The sequence below is a fragment of the Triticum urartu genome, chromosome 6A, assembly GCF_056163025.1.
Source record: "Triticum urartu cultivar PI428250 chromosome 6A, HENAU_Tu73, whole genome shotgun sequence".
Classification (NCBI taxonomy): domain Eukaryota; kingdom Viridiplantae; phylum Streptophyta; class Magnoliopsida; order Poales; family Poaceae; genus Triticum; species Triticum urartu.
This window is the reverse complement of record NC_141878.1, coordinates 589,538,197-589,551,718: the sequence shown is the minus strand read 5'-3', so window position 1 is coordinate 589,551,718 and position 13,522 is coordinate 589,538,197. Positions and strand designations below refer to the sequence as shown.

The window sequence follows — 13,522 nt, the reverse complement described above, 5'->3', positions numbered from 1 at the left end:
ATTATTTCTTATCACATATTTCATCACAGAAAAATCAAATACTTCAACAACAAATAGTTCAATACAAATTATATAGTTCAACAAATAAAAACTCGTATTTCATCACGCGGCGTCCCCCTTGAGCCTCCATAGGTGCTCAATCAGATCTTTCTGCAGTTGATGATGCACTTGTGGGTCTCGGATCTCCTGACGCATACTGAGATAGGCAGTCCAAGTTGCCGGTAGCTGGTGATCAACTTCGGCTAGAGGACCCTGCCTGTAGTATGGTTCAGTGTCAAACACTGGGTCTTCTTGCTCGCTCTCGATGATCATGTTGTGCAAGATGACACAGCAAGTCATGATCTTCCACATTTGATCTTTCGACCAGGTCTGAGCGGGGTACCGAACAACAGCGAATCGAGATTGGAGCACACCAAATGCCCGCTCGACATCCTTCCTGCAAGCCTCCTGAAGCTTCGCAAACCAGGCGTTCTTGCCTCCTGCCACAGGGTTTGAGATCGTCTTCACAAATGTCGACCATCTCGGATAGATGCCGTCAGCTAGATAGTACCCCTTGTTGTATTGGTGCCCATTGATCTCGAAGTTCACTGGAGGAGAATGGCCCTCAACGAGCTTGGTAAAAACAGGAGAGCACTGCAGCACGTTGATGTCATTGTGAGTTCCTGGCATACCAAAGAAGGAGTGCCAAATCTAGAGGTCCTGTGTGGCTACCGCCTCAAGCACCACACTGCAACCGCCTTTGGCGCCTTTGTACATCCCCTGCCAACCAAATGGGCAATTCTTCCATTTCCAATGCATGCAGTCGATGCTTCCAAGCATCCCAGGAAATCCTCTTGCTGCATTCTGGGCTAGGATTCGAGCGGTGTCTTCCGCATTGGGTGTTCTCAAGTATTGTGGCCCAAACACTGCCACCACTGCCCGACAGAACTTGTAGAAACACTCTATGCTGGTGGACTCGGCCATGCGCCCATAGTCGTCGAGTGAATCACTGGGAGCTCCATATGCAAGCATCCTCATCGCTGTCGTGCACTTCTGGATGGAGGTGAATCCAAGAGCGCCAGTGCAATCCATCTTGCACTTGAAGTAGTTGTCGAACTCCCGAATGGAATTCACAATCCTGAGGAAGAGCTTTCGGCTCATCCGATAACGGCGCCGAAATGTTCTCTCGCCATGAAGTGGAGCATCGGCGAAGTAGTCGGAGTAGAGCATGTAGTAGCCTTGCAGACGATGCCGGTTCTTTCCTTTCACCCGCCCCGGCGCCGAGCCACCTCGCCGCGGCTTTTCATTGCTCGCCAGCAGCTGGGCGAGGGCGGCGAGCACCATCAGATGCTCTTCTTCCTGGACGTCGGCCGCGGCTTCCTCCTCCAGCAGCGTGGCGAGCTCTTCCTCCTCATCCGAGTCCATCGCCGAGGCAGGCAAAACGCCGAACACCTTGCGCTCGGTGGGCGTGTACCCGCCGTTAAACCGCGCCTCCGCGGCCGGAAACGGCGGCTGGAAACGCCCAGCTGCTGTGGGAGGGGCTGCCGCGGCGAAGCGCTGCTATTTTCCGGCGGGGAATGGCTATCTAGCGGAGTAGGGCGGCGGCCGTCGCCGGGATATAGCTAGTGGTGGCCGAGGGCGCGGGGGGTGCGAGGCGAGTCGGGGGAAGAAAACCTTGACTTTTCCGCTGTCGGTGTGGGCCAGGCATGCTTTTCCCTAGCGCCGGAGCCCCCAACTGCTCTCCAGCGCGTCGGGTTCGGCCTGTGACCGCCGGGCGGAAAAAAGGTCCGAACCGGCGATTTTCGGCGTCCTGAGGGCGCGACTGGGCCGTTTTTTCGGCGCCGACGCCGAAAAAGTGGCCTGGGGGGCCTGTTGGGGGCGCGGCTGGAGATGCCCTTAGTAGCCCTATCATAGTCGGGCAGCCACACCTAATGGACCAGCTGTTAGCCTTCAACGGCTCCCCCTGCACGGTTGTTCGCAACAAAGTATAAACAGGTTTCAATTATTCAGCATCATAAGATCAATCAGTGATGAACTACCGCTTTGGACAAAGCGGTCAGGCTGGTCATAGTGGGGAGTAACTTATACTAGTGTCATGTATATGACACTAGTCTAAGTTACTACCTTCATAGTGCAAAATAACATAGTAGTAGTGTCACAGATTGCTTCATTTATTAACTCATAGACTCATTTTGCCTCGAAAAGCGCTATGTTACAGTAACATATTATGTTACCACAAGCACCTTTTTCCTCATTAAATACTTGCCACATAAGCAAAATTATCTTGGGATGTGTTAAGTTACTACCTAAGTTACACCCACTATGGCTAGCCTCATGAGTTTAAGAAACGTATTGCACGGAACACAATTTATTGCATGCACTTCTTCCTATGAACATTCAGCCTAACAAACGCATACCGCACACCAAACCCAGCCTCCCGGGAATACAGGCTGTAAAAGTCATACGCCTCTTCAAGTGAGTCCGAAGTCATACCAATAGCAGGATTTACCAGAGCCCCTGCCTTCTTATCAGCATAAGCTCGCAGTGACATTCCAGGGCAAAAACCCTTTAGGCCTTGTTCGGTTACGTGTGGATCCGAAGGGATTGAAGGGGTTTGAGGAGGGTTTAAACCTCTTATAAGGCAAAATACATCTCAATCCTTGCCAATCCCCTCCAATCCTCTTGGAGGGAGGATTAACTGAATAAGGCCTTAGGGTCCCTTTCCCTCTCTTCGCCACAGCTGCCAAACCGGACAATGTGACATCAAGCTACGTTACCAGTGCTTATAATCAATCAATTAATACTCCCTTTTGGCTTATACGCCAAATTGAGAATCCAATTGCCCGCACAAACAAATCAAACCTCGCATGCAAGTTTTCAGCGCATCAATATCGCCACTGCTAGTATCCGTAATCGATCCAATAAAGAACTAAGCGGATCTGTTACTACTACAGGCTTCAACTCATCCCCAGCAATTTGAATGTTCACATGAATAATTCAGCACGCACACAAAGCAGATTCAGAATCCGTACGGCAAGTCAATCTTTTGCACTAGTGCTGGTGAGTAAAACATCACTCATTTATTCCTAGCTAGACCCCTGGGTTGCATACTTTTAAGTTCCCACACCTTATAGTAGTAGACATTATTTGCAAGTTTAGTACTCCCTCCATTTACTTATACAAGGCTACTATGAAATATATGTTTTCCATCAATACAAGGCCACCAACAGTAATCAAGAAAAGAATTAATGGTATTTCCTCGTACTAACAACCTGTTTAATACTTGCATGCATGCAGTCATAATAACATTAACTACTTCCTTCACTCAATTTCCTTCCATGCAAATTGTATATTAATGATCTCAATAAATGAAAAGAAAAGCTGGCTTGTAAAGTATGCATTAAATTTTACCTTGGTACCTGTAAATTGTAATTTGAGTTTGTGGTCTTGTATATAAAAATGGAAAATGCTACACCTACGAAAACGTTACGTACGTTTACGAAGCCTTCCAACTAAACTAAACACCCCCCCCCCCTGATTTTCAGGGGGTGGGCCCCTCACTTCCCTAAACACCAATACCAACACTCCATGTCGGTTATTACGTAAGCTACATAGAAATCTTTACGTAAGTCTAGCATTGCTCACAAAAATGAAGGGAGTATACAACATTTCTTGTTCTAGCAACCGCCAACCGTGTGACAAATATTTATATGCATAGAGCGTCTTTAGTTGAGAACGTCTTTAGTTTAGCACACCTCTGTTCTTAACAGCAATGGTGCTGCAGATTGGGTCTCTGCAACTGCAAGCAATACAAGGATGGAAGCATAAGACTCACTACAGGGAGCATAAAAAAATGGATGAAACATTACATCCATACACTGTTCTAATGTCATGTACAACAGTTCCAGGGACTACCAGTAATGAAACCAAAAACTCGTTTCTTACCCCGTACATGACATTGCAAAACTAGCAATGCATAGAATGGCAAGGGGTAGTAATATGTCCAATTGCAGGAGCAAAATTCAGAGATTGGCAAAAACTGTGCAACAGATAGTTCTGCATAAAGTAACTAAGAATGACATGCAATGATCTCAGAGAGATAACAAAACCATCGATTATCTTGGACTGCTAGAAAGAAAAACAGAGGCAGAAGTTGCAGCTCATTTAGAGTTTAAAATGTATCTCGTGAAACATAAGAGAGTTTCACTTTCACAGGTACAAAACTAAACGACTAGTTAGTGCTAAAAAAGTACACTTGACCTTTGTATCACCAATCGTTTACCAGGTTAAAAAACTCAATTTTGTTTTAAGAAAAAACACTTGATATCCTAACTGATTGAATTGATGACCTCAATGGCACATTGCAAACTTCCTGTTTCCATCAGTTAACTAAAGATTCAACTTACCAGGATATGAAGAGCCACCAACCCGGTCTCCCAACAACAAGGAACAAGGCCAAAGAGAAACAAGGCCCCAACCTTATCTCCCAGGCACATACGGATCCATCACGCCAACCTTAAAACTGGATAGTTCATTGATGAATGGTAAACTTAGCTTAAGTATAGTTCAACCAGGACACCATTCTTTTTCAGAGAACAAAACAGAGACTTGATGCAAATGTTCCAGGTGGAGAAAAATTGAGTAGTACGTTTCAAAAAAAAAAAAATTTGAGTAGTTGTGCATGTACTTGCTGCTCACCCACTTGTATATGCTACTTCCAACTACTCTTCTTACTGTTGCATCATTATAAGGATTTGCTTACCTCCATTACAATGTTCAATCAAAACAGCTTTGTTTCATAGCATGATGTACATCACCTGCCCCAAAAAAACTCGAACGGGATAAATTATACAACACCTGCCCAGCAAAAAATATGTAAATAATCTACGGGACCCATTTAAAAATAGCAACTGCAAACCATGTCACACCTCATATTTATATGTACAGAACATCTTTAGTTTGGTTCTTTGCAGCAACTGCAAACCATGTCACGCCCCGTATTTATATGCAGGGAACATCGTTCTTTGCAGCAACCGCAAACCATATCACAACTCATATTTATATGCAGAGAACATCTTTATAGTTTGGTTCTTTGCAGCAATGATGAGCTGCAGATTGTAGGAGCTGAATTGTTCTTAACATCATCGGTGCTGCAGATTGTGTCTCTACAGTAATGCTCAGAAATACAAGGAACAGGTTGCAAATTACTCCTTCCGTTCGGAATTACTTGTCGCAGAAATGGATGTATCTAGACATATTTTAGTTCTAGATACATCCATATCCGAGACAACTAATTCTGAACGGAGGGAGTAGATGCCAGGAATTGAAGCATAGATGCTAGGTAGCATTAGAAAATCAGATGGGTGTTACTTTCATTACCGATACCCTGTTCTAAGCCTTGGCAGCAACTTACAGGTGCTCCACAGGCCATCAGTAAGCAAATAAAAAATCCAATACAGGACATTGCAAACTAACAAAGCTTAAGGTAACGTCAAACTGTGCCGACATCACTAAGAAATTAAGCAGTATATTATGTTGTTAAGAAGTAGTACAAGACTGCAAGAGAAGAACAAGTGGACACAAGCATAAGATAACATCAAGCACAATAGATGTAGCATTAGCTAGGTAGTACTCATTGAGATAGAAAACAGTAGTTCTAGCACCGATGATCTATCCTATAAGCAACATGTTTCTTACCCTTAATAGGGCAAGGCAAACCAAAATAACAAAAGAAAATGACTAGGAACAATTACTACTTGGCAAAAGCATAACCTTGTCGGTCGGTTGTCGAGACCACTGTCCCCAGAGTTGGCTTGCCGGCGTCTTATGGCTTTTGTTAGAAGGGCAGTTGAGAATCTGGCATGTTAATGGTGTAGCTGGAGAGAAGATGGATGATGGTGAAAGGACGGTCGGCGACGAGGACAAACTGATCCTCCTGCTCCAAGAAATCGACATCTTCAGATATCACTTGGACCAAATGGAAGTTATACTTCCAGATGTGAGCGGACCGATCCAGATGTCGAGTGAAGTAGACGCAATTCGGCTCAATGCCTGGGAACTTATCAGCATCCACAGCCACACATCTTCGATGCCCAACGAAGATGGCAAACCTGCCGATGCTCCACCTAGGCACGAGCTGGCGGGTCACGGTGTCAAATCTGAGAACACTAGGGAAGACGGTTGTGCGTTTTCTGAAGACGAGCAACATGTGTCCATCCAATCCGACTAGAAAACATCGATCGTCGTCTCCGTCATATGTGCAGCCGGAGAAAACATTGGCAAGCAACATGCTTGTACTCAAACCAGGCGGGAAATGATAGGCTGCCAGGTAGGTGAATAGAATAGCAAACGTGGCAGCTTTGTTCAAGCTCGCGTACACACCACCATTCACGCCCGTCTTGAGTAAGAAATTATAATCTGGTCCACAATCAAGCACGGTGAAACTCTGACTGTCAGGATTGGCCGTGTAATGTTGCGCGTGAGACGAGTTGCAGATGACAATGAGCTTGAGCGGAGAGCCATCACGGAAGACGACGTCAGCGGCACCCATCTGCGGTGGCACGGGGACCAGGAAACGGACGACAGCGCCGGTGAGAGGGTTGAGGACGCTGGCCGTGTGAGGAGGGCTCTTGTCCGCCAGCACGAAGTAGCCGTTGTGAGTGGTTGCCATGGTGTAGTGGTCGCGGAGCATGGGGAACTTTCTGCGGAGGAAGCGGCCGGTGTCGGCGTTGCACAGGAGCATCTCTTCACCCTCGCTCTCGAAGACCTCGTCGAGGAGGATCCACTGGCGCGGCTCGAAGCGACGGTCGGACTCGCTGCTCTTGGGGTCGTCGGTGGCGGCGCGCCAGCCGGGGCAGGTGGCACGGAGGTGCATGTAGCAGTCGAGGTCGTTGGTGGCGAGGAGAGAGTCGGCGACGCGGCGGACGAGGTCCGGAGGGACGGCGGACCAGCCTGCGGCCGCCGTGGGGGAAAGAAGGGGCGAGGTTTGGAGATGAGTTGGTTCCTCTTTCTTCCTTTTGGACGGCGGGGGAACTCTTGCGGCCAAGCTCGTCGGGTCCGCCATTGCTGCACGCTCGAGCTAGGGAGAAATGGGATTGACACAGAGAGAGAGAGGACTTATTAAGTACCACGGTCGACTTATTAAGCACGCTGGCTTCGTATCCTCACGATTATTTCTTTCCTTTTTTCTCAAAGCAAGTCAATCAAATCGATACGATTTTCCCTCTCAGATCGATACGATAGGATACGATACGATTCGATTCCCCTCCTTCCGCCGGCGAGCCCTCAAATCGATAGGATACGACCAGCATGCGCGCGCAAGGAGGCCCTCCATCTCGTCGCTGCATTCGGAGCTCTCGTCCCGCCACCGCGACGTGGGGCTCTCCTATCCTACCTACAACCGCCGGCCGGGTGCTTCGCTAGCTAGCTCGCCGCCGTTTAACGGATGCATGCATGCATGGCTCCGCCGAGCCAGCCGAGGTGCCCGCGCGTCCCAGTCGCACGTCGATCCAACGCGAGTGCCGCAGTTATGCGACGCCATGGAATCAAAAGCCATGCATGCGTGCGGACTGCAGAGTACTCTTCGTGTAAGAATCCATCCATCCATGCATGTGTACGTCACCACAATTTCGCCTAGCTAGCTGTTATTATTTCTAAAATAAAAAAAACCTAGCTAGCTTATTAGCGTGTACTACCTTCGTCCTGCTTTATTGGTCCCTTTGTATTGTATTCTATTAGAAGAACGCCCGTGCGTTGCAACGGGGTCACATTAATTTTAAAAGTTCAATATCAATTATGTTAATATTACATTTAATATTTTCATACATATTAAGTGACATCGACGACTTTTTTACCATCAAATTCTCACACACACATCCTCTTCCTTCCTCTTCCTCACTCTCTCTCCCCCTCTCCCTCACTCGGGAGGTGGGACGAAAATAAACCCGAAACAGAGACTACCAAATGAGACATTAGGAGTAGAGATCATTTAGTTGATAAGAATAAAGAGAAAACAGTGTTAAAAAGGAGAAACAGATTAGAATACATTGAAAAACCAAAAGGACGATGTAAAAGGGGATTCGCCCTGCCCCCCGGGCCTTGCCACCGAACCGGCTCAGCGGTCCAGTCCCCGCGCGGTCGTCTTCTCCTGTTCCCCGAGCCGCGTCGCTACAGAGCCGGGTTCCCGCCCGACCACCTCGCTGGCATCGAAGGGGAATGGATAAGGGTGACGCCCTGCCTTCCCTGTCCCATGGCCTCACTCCTCCTCGACGCCCCCTCCCAAATCCACTTCTCCTCCTCGCTCGCTCGATCCCGTCGATCTGGACGAAGTCAGACGCCACGGTCACCATGACCGACCCCGTCCACACGGCCACTGCCCTCCCTGCGGGCTAGGAGCTTATCGAGGAGCTCCGAACGCCTTCGCTACTTCGTCTGCGCCAACGAGATCAAGTCCAGCACCCCCGCATCGACGTCGCTGCCGTCTTCCTCATCCTTGGGCCACCGCGACATTGCCGTTCGATCCGCGCCGCCCCGAGCTCCCATGTCTTCCCCTAGGGCGCCATTGACACCGCCATGATCTCCTCTTGCCTTTCCCCTGTTTCCTCTCTCGTTTGCTCTGCTTAGGTATTTCGCCGTGGCCGAGAACCGCCGTCCGCCATGGCCATTGCGGGGGTAGCCACCGAGCTCCTCGGATTGACCCCGTAGCACATGCCCGCTCCTATGCACACCCATGCCCGAGCCTGCCGCTCTTCTTCCGCGCCCACGGGGCCACTCCCTCTCCATGCCCACGCCCGTGCTACACCGCGTCGGTCGCGCCCGCCGCTGCAGTCGCGCTTGCCGCAGCCACCGCACCACTGTGCCCCGCGCGACACACACACCCTGGCCGCGCGCTACACTCTCGCTGGCTGCGCTCGCCCCGTCTGCTGCCGCCTATCCCTTCGCTCGCCCCGCTGTCGCGCCCCTGCCTCGCGCCGCCTTCAGTCGTGGCCATCTTCTACAGGCCGCCCCCTCAGCCACGCCGGCCGCATCTCTGCCCTCCACCATCGGCCGCTCGCCTCGCCTGCTGCGTGTTGCTTCCTGCTGCTATGCGCTGCTCTACCGCTGGTACGCTGCTGCGCCATGCCCTCGACACCGCCGTGGACAAATGTGACGGAGGGATTGTTAATGGAGTACGAGAAGGAGGTGGCGGAGAAGGTGTGGAGAGGCAGGAGGTCTGGGGCGGTGTCACCTGACTGTGGTGGAGGTGTTTATGCGAGAAGGAGCCGGAGTGGAAGGAGAGGTCACAACTGGAAAGAATCGCAAAAAAAATCATAACCCGAAGATCTCAATTCAAAAAAAATGCTAATATCGATGGAGGGATGATTTCCTTCAATAGGTGGAAAACATAGGAAATATTGGTTGTTATCAGGGAAAGGTAAAAATTTAGGAAAGTTGGGATTTTTGAACTGATTTTTATGCAAATGGGGTTTTATTGTTTGGTAACGTGACATCAGTACCTGCCCATTTGTGACGTGTCTGATTAGGAAAGTTTGCAAATGTTAAGAAACTATTTATTGAAAGAAAAGTTGTGACGTGTCTGTTATTTGTTTCCTAAAACAAATTTCACTAATAAGAGAAATCGATTGATTTAGATAAGTTAGGAAAGTTAGATTAAAATGTATTATTTGTTTCCTGAAAATCTATTATTTGTTTCCTAAGAAAAATTGAACCAATATTAGGAATTGATTGATTTGCATAATTTAAGGAAGTTAGATCCGTGATTTGTTATACGTTAGGAAAGTTCTGGTTGTAATAAAGAGTGGAGAGAAAAATAAATCGATGAACCAGGGTGGGAGGGGGTGGTGGGAGGAGAGACGAAAAAAACTAGCGAAAATAAACCGCGGACCAGGGTGGAAGGGGATGGTGAGAGGAGAGACGAAAAAAACCAGCGAAAATAAACCGCGGAGACTATTCACCAACTCGTCCATTAGAAGTAGAGATATGCCAAATTTTGACCTTAAATTTAACTAACAAAATGTTAATGCATGTTATAAAAAATAATATAATTGTAAACTATATTCAAATACAAATCCAACGATATAATTTTTTGATTACATATATTAATATTTTATTAGTTAAATCTCTAGTCAAAATTTAACACAAAATACGAAACAGACTAATAAACTAAAACGGAAGTAGTAGTATATCGCATCGATCATTAATTAATCATCTATTGCCTATTTGGATCGGGATTGGATTGGAGTCATGCATGTGTACACTATCTAAGTAGTTAGTACTCCCTCTGTTCAAAAATATTTGTCAAAGAAATGGATGTATGTAGCAGTATTTTAGTTATAAATACACCCATTTTTATTCATTTTCGTGATGAATAATTTTGGATAGAGGGAGTATGTAACTAACCGATCCGCACCAGGTAAGTCCATCAGTCATCCACTGTTGCGTACGACCAGCTCACCCATGTACGCGCTCCATCGCTCTTTCGCGACATCATGCACCAAAATCTCACGCACCCAGGGCTCTCAAGAACTAGAGAAAGATCTACAACAAGAAAATCAACTCTAATGTATAAACCAGAGACATCGGTCACGCCTACTTCCATCCACTCACTAGGTCCATCGTCCTGGGCAGTCATCGTGACCGCAAACACCGGTCATGATCCCCAAGGTGATTAACATTTTGGAAATACATCGTCAGCATTTTAAAAGATATATTTTTTCATGTCTACATTTTCCATAAGCATTGAACTTTTCTTTTACACATCAGGAACATTTTTTATATACCCGTTCAACAATTTAGAAATACACGATTAACATTTTTACAAAGTAATATATTTTTGTGTCTATTCTTTCCATACATGTTGTACATTTTTTGTATACAGCAGGAAAAAACTGTATACACGTTTAACATTTTCCAAATACAAGATTATTTTTGTGAAAACTTATATTATTTTATGTGTAATTTTTTCATACACATTGTACATTTTTTGTATACATTTTCGCATACATTGAAAACATTTTTTATACACAACATTTTTCAAATGCATGATTACCATGTTACAAAAATTTATGTAAAGTGTTTTTTAAGATATATATTGAGCACATGAGGAAGTATAAACTAAAGTAAAAAAAGGAAAGCAAAAACCATAAGCAAAAAATTATGAAAGAAAAACATAGAAAAAATAGGGCTTTCATGAGGTCTCACGCGTGCTGAGCGGGCTCAATCTAGCTCTGGCTTCGGGCGAGGCGCGGGAGTGTGTGAGTGAGCCTCTGGCTGGCTCGTCGCCTCTCCCGATCTCTGTTAGACAGATAGAACCCTAGGTCCACAGTCCTCTCTCTCTCAATCCTAGTAATAGTAGTTGGTTACGTAGCATCTGCGAAGAATGAAATTAGCAGTAGGCGGAGGGAGTACAAGTAGGCGCTGTAGTTGAAGAAGCCGAAAGCGGAGCACATGGTAAAGGAAGATGCGGCGGCGAAGAAGCACTGCGACAGACGCAGCGCCATGCCGCTCCATGTCCCTGGGCTCCCCACTCACTGGTAGAAAAAGGACCTGTTGTCCCGGTTCGTAAGGGCCTTTTGTCCCGGTTCTGGAACCGGGATTAAAGGGTCGGTACTAATGCCATGTCCCTTTAGTCCCGGTTCAATACAGAACCGGGACAGATGGGCCTCCAGGTGGCCTGTGCGCGGAGCCCAGGCAGGAGACCCTTTGGTCCCGGTTGGTGGCACCAACCGGAACCAATAGGCATCCACGCATCAGCATTTCTGTGGCTGGGGTTTTTGTTTTTTTTTTGAAGGGGGGAGGGGGTTTGAGGGTTTTGGGGGGTTAATTTAGGTGTTTCATATATTGTGTTAGCTAGCTATAATTAATAGAGAGAAGTGTCCTCCCTTATGTCCATGCTTGGTCGACGCTACGTACTATACATACGTATAGAGGGGACTAGACACGCTAGCTAGCTAGTAAGCAAACGAAGAAAACAGAAGATCGTCATGAACATATATGCATACAGAGAGAAGTGATATCAACCACCTCTCCTTCTCCGAGAGATTGGTCGAACAACAAGTTCTGTATATCTATCCGACACTACCGGCTACATATATACAATAATTATCTCTTACAAATATAATCATACGGTCTCAGGGTCCACATAGAATTCTCCGTCTTCAGGGATCATGTGGTCAAGAAAGAATGCCGCCAATTCCTCTTGAATTGCTCGCATGCGAGCTGGTGCTAGGAGTTCATCCCGTTTCCGAAACATCTAATTTAAAAAAGGGGGTCAATACATATATATATGAATGAATGAAACTCAACACAAATGATGGTAATAAAATAAAATTGTGAATGTTGTTATTTACGTACTTCATATTGTTCGTCAGTGTAGCCCCGCTCACAGGTCGTGTGGCGGATGGACTCGCAAACGTAGTATCCACAGAAATCATTCCCTTATTCCTGCCACAACCACTTTACAAGAAATAGAGGTCAATCAAACTGATAAGCAAGAATGCCAAATGGTATTGATGAAACTAGCGCTTGAATGACTAGTAGATGCGCGGAACATGCTACTATAGTATTTACTTTCGGGTGTCTAAATTGCAGCTCCTTCGGCAGTCCCGGAGCTTTTCTGGTGAATTTTCTCCAAACCCTGCCGGACAAAGAAAACAATTACTTGATATATCAGGAAATGAACAAAGTTGCTGATATGGTGGATAGTGATTGATTTAACTTACTTCTCGAGTATTTGAGTCATGTCTGCATAGTCCTAGGGATCTTTTCGTCTTGAGTCTAAAACGGTTACTAGTCCCTGCTCAAGCTTAATCTCTAGGAGAATATAGTGGAAATTGCACACGCATGCATAACTCATCAATTACATTACTATAACCTTGACTAATATATAAGGGAAACCGAATACGCACAAGACAGTAACACTCACTTGAAGTTGTAAGGAAAGAGTATTATATCTTTGTTTTCATTTATTACCAACGATCGTAGCAAGTTGGCCTCGGTAGCTGCGGCATGAAATTTAACCTGAGTTGCATCTATGAGATATGTGTTAATGAACCCAATATCACCGACTTGTCTTTTCTTCAATTCGGCGATCTTCAATCCGCATAATATAGTGAGGATGATTGTAAATACATGCAATGAAAGAGCTGAGTTATATAGAGAGACTTAATGACAGAAGTAGTACTACTTACAGACAGTAGCAGGCGATCGTTGTTTTATCGAGGGCCAATTGATTGAAAAACTGATAGAACTCCTCAAATGGAACAGGCAACAGTTCAATTCCAACGAGGTCATGCTCCTTTTTAACTTTCACATACAAAGTACTCCTCCCCCCAGAGTCTCTGCAGATTTTCAAGTACCAATCATGCAATCTTCGCATCATCGTTGATAGAGATCTTTCATCTTTGACGAGAGGCTTCCCGTACTCGTATCTTTGTATCTGCACCTCCATGGGTTCATAATGTACATCGTCGGGCAGGTAATCTGCAAGATTGCTATAACTGGGCACCATCCTCGGATCATTAGCGACGTTGTGGCTAGGCACCTT

The 13,522-nt window shown here is 46.3% G+C and overlaps 1 pseudogene; it reads right to left on the bottom strand.

Moving 5' to 3' along the window:
• Positions 1 to 3,720: 3,720 nt before the first annotated feature.
• LOC125549145 (uncharacterized) lies at positions 3,721 to 7,051 on the bottom strand (annotated as a pseudogene).
• Between the last annotated feature and the right edge of the window lie 6,471 nt (positions 7,052 to 13,522).